We start from the raw sequence: 11,022 nt of genomic DNA, 5'->3' as shown, positions 1-11,022 counted from the left end.
TTTACATCGACTTAGTCTTCTTCCTTCTTGCCGCTTCCTGTTACAATTTTTACATTTCTTAACATGTTACCATTATGCAAGAAAGTGGGTGATACCTCTCTCTCTTACTCACCACTTGTCCCTTATGTGCATTTACATATCACACCATTTGATATTCTACATTTGTTCATTTTAAAACCTATTTTTGCTTTTGTCACAATGTAGCACTTACTATCCCGGGTTTGTCTGTGTGAGCATTATGTCACAGTTCTTAAAAACACACTAGTAAGTTAAAGCCATCGGTTAGTTTCAGTCACAATTATTAAGTTGCAGGTTTATTACACATTATAAATGTTTCTTTGTGTATACTTACCTACGTTTGCTAGAGCAGTCTGAGTTTGCTCCTGCGGGCCAGAGAGGTTGGGCTGTTACACGTGGCTATTGTTTGATTCAATTCTGAATAAATTGTTACTTTCTTTGCATATTTCTTGTTTTTGGAGTTTTGGAGTTAAGTTACACGTGTTGGATGGACATGGATATTGCTGTGAATAAATGCTCACCTCTGGGAAACCAAGAAGTCTGCTGTGTTTGCTACCTTGACACTTGAGCTGGACTATTCTTCACATTACCAACTGTCAAACATGCAAGTGCAACATTTTACAGAGCAAAGTAATGGTTTAACCTTACAGAGGGCAGCTGTGCGAGGTATTGCAGCACATGATGTCCTGTTTTTCCATCTGGTTTTGTGGCCAAAGTTCACCATTGACAGAAGATGAAAGTATGACGGACAGCATCAATTTCGCTTCAGAGAGGAGTGACGGAAAAGTTGATGAGGTGTATTTCCAGGTCCCTGGGGTTCTTGATCTTACTGAGACCTCAGTGAAAATCTCAGACGTAGAAAATATCAAGACAGGACTATAAAGTTAGGAAACAATTTAGTTTGTTCAGATTCCCCTGTAGTGTCTGGCATCCACATGTCTGCCGCGAAGATAGCGAGAGATTATTCTTAAAGTACTGAGCTAAAAACAGAGATTTACCTTTTGTTGTGAACAGCTCAGCTCCCCGACACCTTATGTTGTCATGCCTCTTTCTCAGACTCATCAGAACACTCTAATAGAGCTGCTTGTAATTTAAAACAGCGCACAGTAAAAGGGTCCGACTTATTTTGTGAGTATTTTGGGGGGATTTTTTGCCCTTATTACAGTTGAAAGATTTGGCACGTGACAAAAGTTAGCCACACAACCAAGACCACTCAACCTGGCACCACAGGAATTTATGAAATTCCCTCGGCCACTTAACACCGGATTACTTGGTTTCATTTGTTCAGTTTAAGTGCGCGACCCACAGAAACAATGCCACAACAAAGTGCACACAGGAGAAGAAAGCCTTTATAATATTGGGTTGATGTTGGAGATGATGGAGGGTGTTTGGGTTTTAATGATATAGCCACATATGACCGTTTCCTTTCGATCTCGCACAGGAACACACACCTGTCCGCTGGGTGAAAGTCAACCCATTCATTGCTGCCTACTGCGTTTCCAAGTGGCCTTTATTACACTGAATAAACTAAAGGTCATGAAAAAGAATACTTAATGACTTTGCATTGGCATCATTTTAACATGTTATGTCAACCACCAAGACATGCAGTGTAAAGACATTGTGGTTGTTTTAAGTATTGCTAACCGCAGCTGTAGCATCAAGTCTGCTGTTGTATTTTGTCTGTTGTGTTTAAGGCTGGAGCTGCCTGTGGAATCTGAACAGATGAGTGTGTGTTTGTGTGTGTGTCCTGAGCGTCTCCACAGGGAGCATTAGTCGGCCTGAGCGTGCACTGGAGTGTGAACTGGTTTGGGGGCTTTTAGAGTGGCACTTAGAGAACAAACGCTGCTGCTGCATTTGTGTGGAAGCACGTCAGGGCGAGCTCTGTGCAGCGTGTCTGCGTGAGTGTGGATGCTAGTTTTGTGTAAAAATGGACATATGCATGCAAGGATATCTGATGACTGTGTGTGCATATTATGGTTTCCTGTTAACCTCTTCCCTCGACATGTGTCCTTTCAAGCATGTGTGTTTGTTTGACAGTGGCATGAACGTGTGTGTGTGTGTGTGTGTGTGTGTGTGTGTGTGTGTTGATGTGTGTGTGGTGCTTAATAATGCTTACATCAGCTAACCTTTTTTTTCCTCCGCACAGGATCACCTTCAGGCGTCTGAAACCCTCTGAATGACTGCATGTATGGGCGTAAGTGTGTGTTTATAATCCATCTTGGTCTCAGCGCTCGTGTGTCTGTGTATATTGCTTCCTGTGTGTGTGTGTGTGTGTGTGTGTGTGACTGTGTGTGTGTGGCTGAGCCTCAGCAGTGTAACAGTGAACAGATCTCAGGCTATAAATATCTTGTCCGCTGGCTGACGCTGAGCTAAAAATAGACTCACAGTTCACACCGCCTCCTAGAGGAAATCAGAAGAACTGCATCCAGGCCTGACCTCTGAAGAACACACATTGTTACATTTATTTCTGTCTACATTCATAAATTAGAGCTTCCTGAGTTTGTTTATTGAAGGAAAGACAGTCAACTGAATAAGAAAGGATTCACTTGCACTTGAAAGAGCTTAGGATGGGCAAAAACATTGTTCAACAAATCAACTACCTACTGTATATAAATAAAAGCAAAGAATATATGTAGTTCTGCTCCTCGGGCACCTTCGAGACATCTTCATTCATAAGCTCTTTACTAAGCAGCTGGCTCTCTCTATCATCAACTAATCATCAGGTATTTTATCAACTAATACATTTTTATTATTCCTATTTCTATACAGGCAATGAGCTATTAGTCATCACATTCTTATTACAATCTTGACGTATGATACATGTAAGACTTAAGAACAGGAAACATGCTCTGGTCATATGCCTTCATTTACTTTCAAGCAGGTTGAGGGTTGAGAGGAAATGAGAGATGTGGAATGATATGCAACATACAGCTCCAGATACCAAATGTTCCTTAAATCAGCATCTCCCACTACATGTCATGGTCGGCCCAATCCAGATGTAAACCCCATTGGAAAATGAATGTGATCACGAGGAAGATGGGCGGTCACAAGCCATCGAACAAAGCCGAGCTGCTCCAAGAGTGGCCTAACGTCACCCAACAGCACTGTGACAGACTGGAGGAGAGCATGCAGAGATGCATGAAAGCTGTGATTAAAAACCAGGTTATTCACCAAACATTGATCTGTGAACTCTTCCTGAGTCGTTTTCTGCAGATAAAAGACCTCAATGAGAATATTTGATTTGGAGAAATGTTGTTTACAATAAAACAAAAGTTCATTTCACTCTTATTTTTTTTCAGGAGCTGTATGCTGGAGACTTTTGCAGCTACCAGAGCACCCCAGGATTAAGGGGGTATCTTAAGGATGACGTTCATTTTTGGATGCATATAAATATTGGAAAAACAGTTAAACAGATAAATCAAGTCCTCTGTCGTTTAAAAAGAAAATCTCATAACTGTAGTTTAGATTTTGGTACATTTGTGTAAAAGCATGTCATTAATACGAGCAGGGCAGGACAGCTTTGCAACATAGCAACTGAGGACACAGTACAGATCACCAAGTAAACCTTGTTAATCTCAGCTCCTCCTCCGCTGTGCGTTCGTGTTGAATGGCGCCTCTCTGTGTATGTTTTGTTGTGTCCTTTGAACCATGTCTGGCATGTTAAAATGCAAAAACAGCACGAGTACTTGTGTGTGTTTAAGGAGTTTATAATCTCCAGTACACCAGCGTTTAGAGTCTTCATCCTGGTTTATAAGAGCTGCCTGATTGTGTGTGTGTGTGTGTGTGTGTGTGTGTGTGTGTGTGCGCAGAGCGACAACGGTCAACCAAACTGTTCATGTTGCTAATGGCAGCCTCGGGGTGAGAGCAAGCCATCTGCGCCTCTGCGTGCAAGAAGTGTGTGTGTGTGTGTGTGTGTGTTGTAAGGCTGCTGCCTTACTTACAGCTGAATGTCATGATTTATAGTAAAAGAAGAAATATAACACACTTTCCTGATTGGCTGCAGCTAACTCTGTGACAAAATCACAACACACTTGTGAGAGTGAGGTGTTAAGTTAGTGTGTATCTGTGTGCACGATAGTGTGGGTAGGCCTGTGTGTGTGTGTGTTTGGGGTGACAGCTGATGTCTGAAATTAGGAGCAGCCAAAGTCAAACCCCCCGAGGAGATGGAGAGGTGCTGGGCTGAACTGAAATGGCACACACACACACATACACACACACACACACACACACATTAATATCCTTTCTCCCACATCTGTGTCGCCAGGAATTAAAGATGCAGCGTTTTGTCGTTCATAAATCATCATTTTATCACATCATGTTCTGTCACAATTGTTTTGTTCCTCATTTCCTGTTGTTGTCAGGACAAGTCAGATACATCGCTGTGAGTGTTCATACCCCCTTACAGAAACAATATAGGCATATATTTTGTGTCGTGGATCCTTTGGGGAAAATGGGACACAGTGTCTTCATCTCATAATGACATTCAGTTTCTAAAGACCCCTCCGAAAGAGGCTCAGATTTTGTCCCTCTCTCCGTTAAAAGCAGCACATTATTTTTTTATTGCACCTCAAAATGTTTGTGCACATCCCTCTCTCCCAGTGGTGACTCACTTTAAAGTCATTAGACACACACATGCACGAGCGCACACACAGCGGTCTGACTGATCTAACATCCTCCCAAGACTGTGTCTGTGATGACTGACAGCTCTGTGAGTCACCTGTTGGCTTAATTTCCACAGATCCTTTCTTGGTTCTTTTTTTATTCCCTTTTCCTTTCCCACAGCAGACGTTTAAACCTGCACAGGTGTAACTAATAACATTAACTCCCTTCTGTCACTTACACACATACACTGAAAACAGTCATTACTAATTTATTACTTACACGTGTGCTTGGCAAATAAACAACCAAGAGCTCCAGAGAAACATTTTGTATATTGAATTTACATTTGACCTATGTCTGCTACAAAGATCTTCTTATTAATGAGGGAAAATTAATTTTGATTTCGGGGGGGGGGGCGAGGTGTAAGATGTAATTCTTAACTTCTGCTAGCGCAAAGGTAACCATGATGCTGTCGGTGTTAGCTCGGCGAGGTGGGCGTGTTCTCACACGAGAGAGTGAGAGTGAGCTTCTGGTGACCCAGTTTGAATGTGTTGTTGACAAAATGCAAGAAAAAATCCTACTTGGTATACCTTTAAATCACCATAGATCCACATCTCAGCATTTAATCTTTATTGTTATTCCTTATTTTATTGTGATTACTGTGTAATGCACACATGTGACATATTTCTTACTTCCATTTTTATGCCATATATTTCTCCATGTGTCTGTCAGAGCAACTGTAACGCCCGAATGTCCCACCCTGGGGGAAAATAAAGTATTTGTGATTCTGATTTAAATGATTGAAACACTGACAGCCAATTAAAATTCAGCTTAGCCCTTTTAAGAAGCTAACTAATAGCAATTATGAAACAATTTTCACATAATCATCAGTGTATCTTTACTTGTGTCGTATACAGCCAAACATTTTAGCACTGATGGGGTCTCTGAAGTCTAATTTGTCCTTTCTAATGTCCTCTCCAATGATGGCCAGGGTACCAACAAGTTAATGTTGACTTTTATGGAATTAAAAACATGTCTTTAACAGAAAACCCATGAACAGAGATTTTAATTAAGTTTTACCTAAATGTCTACTGTCTAAACATTACACGCTTTCAGACTGTGGAGTAACGCAGCCTCTGTGGTGTGAAGCTTATGTACGTACTGTACATTTACATTCTGACCACGGTAGGATATCAGTTCACCTCTGACCGTCCTTCATGACCTCTACAATCTTAGGATATTATTGTTTGTCCCCTCCTGGTTTCACAGCACTGCACATTCACAGCAGGTGGAGTGTTTGTTTTGCCATTTGTCGTGGTCAGAGGGGTGGTGTCAAGTTGAAAAAGTGACATCAACACATTCCCTCTATAAACATGAGTTAAATGAGGTCAGTGGCTCTGACCTACTCTATATTCCTGCACTGTACAGTATGTATTCTGTCAGAGTGTGTGTGTGTGTGTGTGTGTGTGTGTGTGCGTGTGTTGTACATTCCATCACAAACACCGGTGCAGACATCTCAAAACAGAGAGTGACATAAACACACTCACACATACAGATTTATGCAGGAAGCTCTGCCCTGCTCTGCCGTCTGTCTCCTCTGTGCTATAAGTAAATGTCTCTCTGCCTTCATCTTCTTCTCTCTCGCCATCTCTGACATTTGACACCAAGACGACGACTTATTTTAAACATTACCGTGTGTGTGTGCGTGTGTGTGCGTGGTTCCAGTCCAAACAAGTGCAATACTTTTTATCTGCTGTTTGCTGGCTAAGTCATTCTGTTCTTTGGTGTGTGTGTGTGTGAAAGCATTATTATCTTTTGTAATTATAATGCAGCTATCATGAAATGCAAAATAACAGTCTTTCCAATTTGTAGTGATTAAATGTTTCCATTTGGTGCCAGTTTTATTCAAGATATTTGGTGTCATTTCTGTTCAGCCAAGTTTCAAAGTGCATGTATGTCACAACTTATTTTATTCATGACAGCTGATCTTTAACAAAGCTTGGAAGAAACAAAAAATAACTGGCAAACAAAGAAGGCAGGAAAATGTTAATATCTGAATTCAATTCCTCTTTAATGAAAGAAAGTTGTCCAAAAAGAAACCAGGTCTCACTGTATTGATACTTTCAGTATTGATCTGCTCTTCACTTCCTTGGATCACCTCCAAAGCTTCAATCAGCATAAAACTGTTCCAGTAAAATCCAATAAAACACATGTCCAACTGTGTTAGAAAAGACCTGATTCTCTGATAGTAATCGTTAGAGCCACAACACGGTGTGCATAAAAACAAATAGAAAGAATACAGGTCCATAAAAACACGTTACAGACCATCAAAACACACTACAGGTCCATCAGAACACGATACAGGTCCATCAGAACACGATACAGGTCCATCAAAACACGTTACAGACCAACAAAACACGCTACAGATCTATTAAAACACGCTACAGGTCCATCAGAACACGATACAGGTCCATCAGAACACGTTACAGGTCCATCACAACACGCTACAGGTCTATCAAAACACGCTACAGATCTATTAAAACACGATACAGGTCCATCAAAACACGTAACAGATCTAGTACTTGAAGTGCATCTGAATTTCATTGTAAATTCTGTACAATGACAATAAAAAAATCGTATCTTCTAAATTTGATTTAGCTCTCGCAATAGCAGCTAAACCTAATTGATTTTTAGTAGAATTGACAGCCACCAGCAATACCCATAGGCTGTATTAGAAGTGGATGTAGCAAGAGTGACGTCAACCATTGGTGGTGGACTTCTGTTTTGAAGCCTTGAATTGGGCATTTTGGCCGTTGACTTGTTGATTTTGGGGCCCATAAATGACCATATTTGGAGTAGGTCGAGGAGCTAGAGAGGAGCAAGGAGTTAACAAATGCTAAGGAATTGTCAGTTAATGTTAGCCCTAGCTTGTTTAGCATGTTTAACCCATATCTATAGGTTAGTGTGATGTAGGTTTGGCTCGCGGAAAAGAGGATTTCGACAACCAGCTTAGTCGCCCCCTGCTGGCCAATGTAGGTTTAACAACCTTTTAACTTTTCAGGCCTGGAGGTTACATCCACTTTTTATGTAACTTCCATGGCTATACCAACTCACCAGATTTCTCAAACAAACAGAATTTAAAACGAGTTAAAATCGTGAATCACCACTGACTTTGGTGAGGGTTTGAGAGCTTTCTCAAATTAAAATTGTTGTCTTTATTTGCAATATTTTTGCAACTTCCTCCTCTCCAAGGTTAAATCTAAATTGAGAAAATGCTGGAGAAATCAATGGCCTTCCCACATTGCAACTCTTTACATAGTAGAAGTCACATTCACTGGGCAGCAGCCTCAGCAGTGAGTTCCATGCAGGAGGTTCAGGAGATGCTGAGAGACAAGAAGAGGTCGAAACAAAAGGGCACCGTGTCATGTCCTTTTATAACTGTGTGTAAAATACAGTCCTGCTGCAGACTCCCCCAAGATAAATAAAGGTTAGGAAATAATAACACACTGAGTAAACTGATCTACAATACTTCACACGACTGCAAACACACACACACACACACACACACACACTCCAGGAAATATCACAGCCACATGATGCGTCGCAGTTTATATTTGGGATGAGACCGTCACGCTCTCACACATATCAGGTGATTGTTGTTGTCATTAAATTTGGAGCGCTCTGCTGACACACAGACACACCGGGATGCACACACACAAACACAAACTCTTAACCTCCTTCTCTGCCTCTCTGCACACACACACTTATCATGCTCATCTTACCGCCTGAGATGTCACTCTTCATTGGCCGTCTTACTGTGTGTCACATTATACAGAGTGAGCGCAGCTGAGCAGCATCTCAGTTAAAATATGCAGGAAACTAAATACAGCCGGAGCTTAATGTTGTTATGTTATGTGATATTACTGAATGAATATTCAAAATAACTGCAGTGCGTCACTTTGTCTGCAGGTCACCGTTTATTTTTACTTGTTGGAGTGTGACGCTTTTATTTTGAAATTGACCTGAATTCCACTTTAAGACTTACACTACAGTTTGGTTGCTATTTTTGATTGTCAGCTGATAGGTGGAAGCGAAACAGACTGTACTTTGATTTAGGTCATAAGTTTAGTTTGTGTCTCTCCCTTTTATTGATCTTTGCTTTATCATATTGTTCTTTAATAACAGCAATGTTTTACTGTATTAGGTCTAGCATGACTTCTGACAGTTTGATGGGCTTTTTTCTCCATGTTTGCAACATCAAACTTAGAGAAAAGATTTTGACATGGGGCACCAACTATTTGATTAACTTTAAAGACAATCTGACATGTGGAACTGCCACATCTTGACACTTCGATTGTGTATCAGTCCAGTGAGTGACATTTTGTTCAACTTGCATCTATTTCATGGGAGTCTTAAAGTCTCTTTTTATTACAAATCGTCCCTTCACATTCATGACATGTCTTCTGTTTCCTTTAGTCTCTTCTGTTCCAACAGAATTGCCCTAAAGCTGAGCCGAGCTGCGCAGTGAGTGGAGCCGCCGTAGCCACTTCTGCTAACAAAAACACATTTAAATTACCCAAAAAAACCCAGCAAAGATCCTGCATGTTGGCGTATTTAACAGCAGAACAGCTTCTTGTGTTGGTGTAATGTTCACAGGTATGGGAACCTCAATAACTGTAGTGATAGTTTTAGTTACGTTTCCTCTCACCTTTCATCCTTTACTCTGCTAATCAAGAACAGATCTGCAGGAGCCGTATTCGTCAACAGATCTGTCAATCATTCTTTTTACAGCATCAAATAACTTATACCTTATATTATTATCTTCTTCTTATTATTATTATACTTTTATATTGGCTCTATGTGAAAAATGGAAAAAAAACCATGAAGAAATTGTAATGATGGAGGGATGAAAAAAGGACATAGAAAGCTACCATTGCTGCAATGCTATCATACATTTTCCAACACCTGAGAAATAGACCTAGAACCAATTAAAAATAAACTTGTCATAAAAATGAACACTTGGACATAAATCAGCACGATAAGAACTAACTATACGACAGAAACCATGTTTGAGAAAAATGTATTTGGCATGTATTTTGATTTTATAGTTTGACTCACGTCCCATCTGATAACATGGAGGGGGCGGGCTTTATGACCTATACTGCAGCCAGTCAGCAGGGGGCGCTCAAAATGTTTTGGCTTCACTTTAAAGAAGACGTTCGGTATTTTTAAATATTTGGGAAAGATCGTCCTGTTTTTAAAGAGTAAGATCCTTTTTGTGTAACTAGAGACAGTGACATTTCTAGGTAAAGAAATAATGCATGTAAATGTGTTAGGTCTACTTACTCAATAGATAGTTGCCCCTTTGGTCTGTGTGGTCTTAGCCGCCTCCTCTAGTTAATTTTGGGCAGGTGAAAGAGTCTGCAGCACAGCCTGTTGATCAGAGGGGAGAAATCCTCCGACGTGGCTACACAGCGCTGTGTAATGTCCGAGGTGTCATCCCTGGATACCCCTAGCCATTGAATTCAAATGCCTCATCTTCATCGTCGAAATCTGGTAAATATTCAGCCAGTTTTAAAAGGAAAATAAGTAATGACGATGTAGCCAGAGAGAGGGCAAATGAAATTAGCACAGCCATAAAAGGAAAGATGCTTTTGAGCAAACCAGTGGCTTTGTTTTTCTAGTGAGGTCAGTCTGACATGATTTGTTATCTGTAATCTGCGATACGTGAGGCTGCAGATGGACGAGAAGGCAATAACTAGAGGTTGAGACCTCCCATCACTTTCCTCTCTCTTCTCCTCAGTGTCTTTCCCGTTACTTCCTAGAAACAGCTGAATCCCGCTGTGACCTTGCTCCGCTCGATTCACCTCCGAGCTCCACATCGTTGAGCTGTATAAAAAACTGAAATAAAAAAAGATAAGTGGCTATCTGTCTTAGAGGAAGAAAGGGAGGTTTGGGTGATACAGTAAAAAAGATGGAGGAGGAGAAGAGAGGAATTTGGCAAAGAAAAGACGTTATGGAAATGTGAGGTGGAGAAATTAAGAGGAAGAAAGGATAAAAAAAATAGGGAGGAGATCGAATCAAGTAAAAACTAAAACGTGACGGAGAAAGTCAAATGGGATACAAAGTGGTAGGAGAGATAAAAGATGAGAGAGGGAAAGAAGAATTGTAAAAGGGAGAGGAGGAGGAAGATGACCAAAAAGTAGAGGTGAGGGGTGAGAAGAGTTGAAGGAGTGAGTGTTCAAGAGAGAAAAAGAGTGAAATGAGACAGAAAGAGGGGAAAATTACAGTGAGGCAGCAGATTAAAAAGAAAGAACAGGAGAAAGAGGAGGTCACGTTTATCACTTATCCATAAAGACCCTGTCAATGTAAAGACGGAGGACAGGAGAGGAGGAGAAAAAAAGA

This window comes from Semicossyphus pulcher, unplaced genomic scaffold (assembly GCF_022749685.1).
Source record: "Semicossyphus pulcher isolate SPU_LCO1_2020_fin unplaced genomic scaffold, fSemPul1.0.p SCAF_2, whole genome shotgun sequence".
NCBI lineage: Eukaryota > Metazoa > Chordata > Actinopteri > Labriformes > Labridae > Semicossyphus > Semicossyphus pulcher.
Note: the sequence above shows the minus strand (reverse complement) of the source record.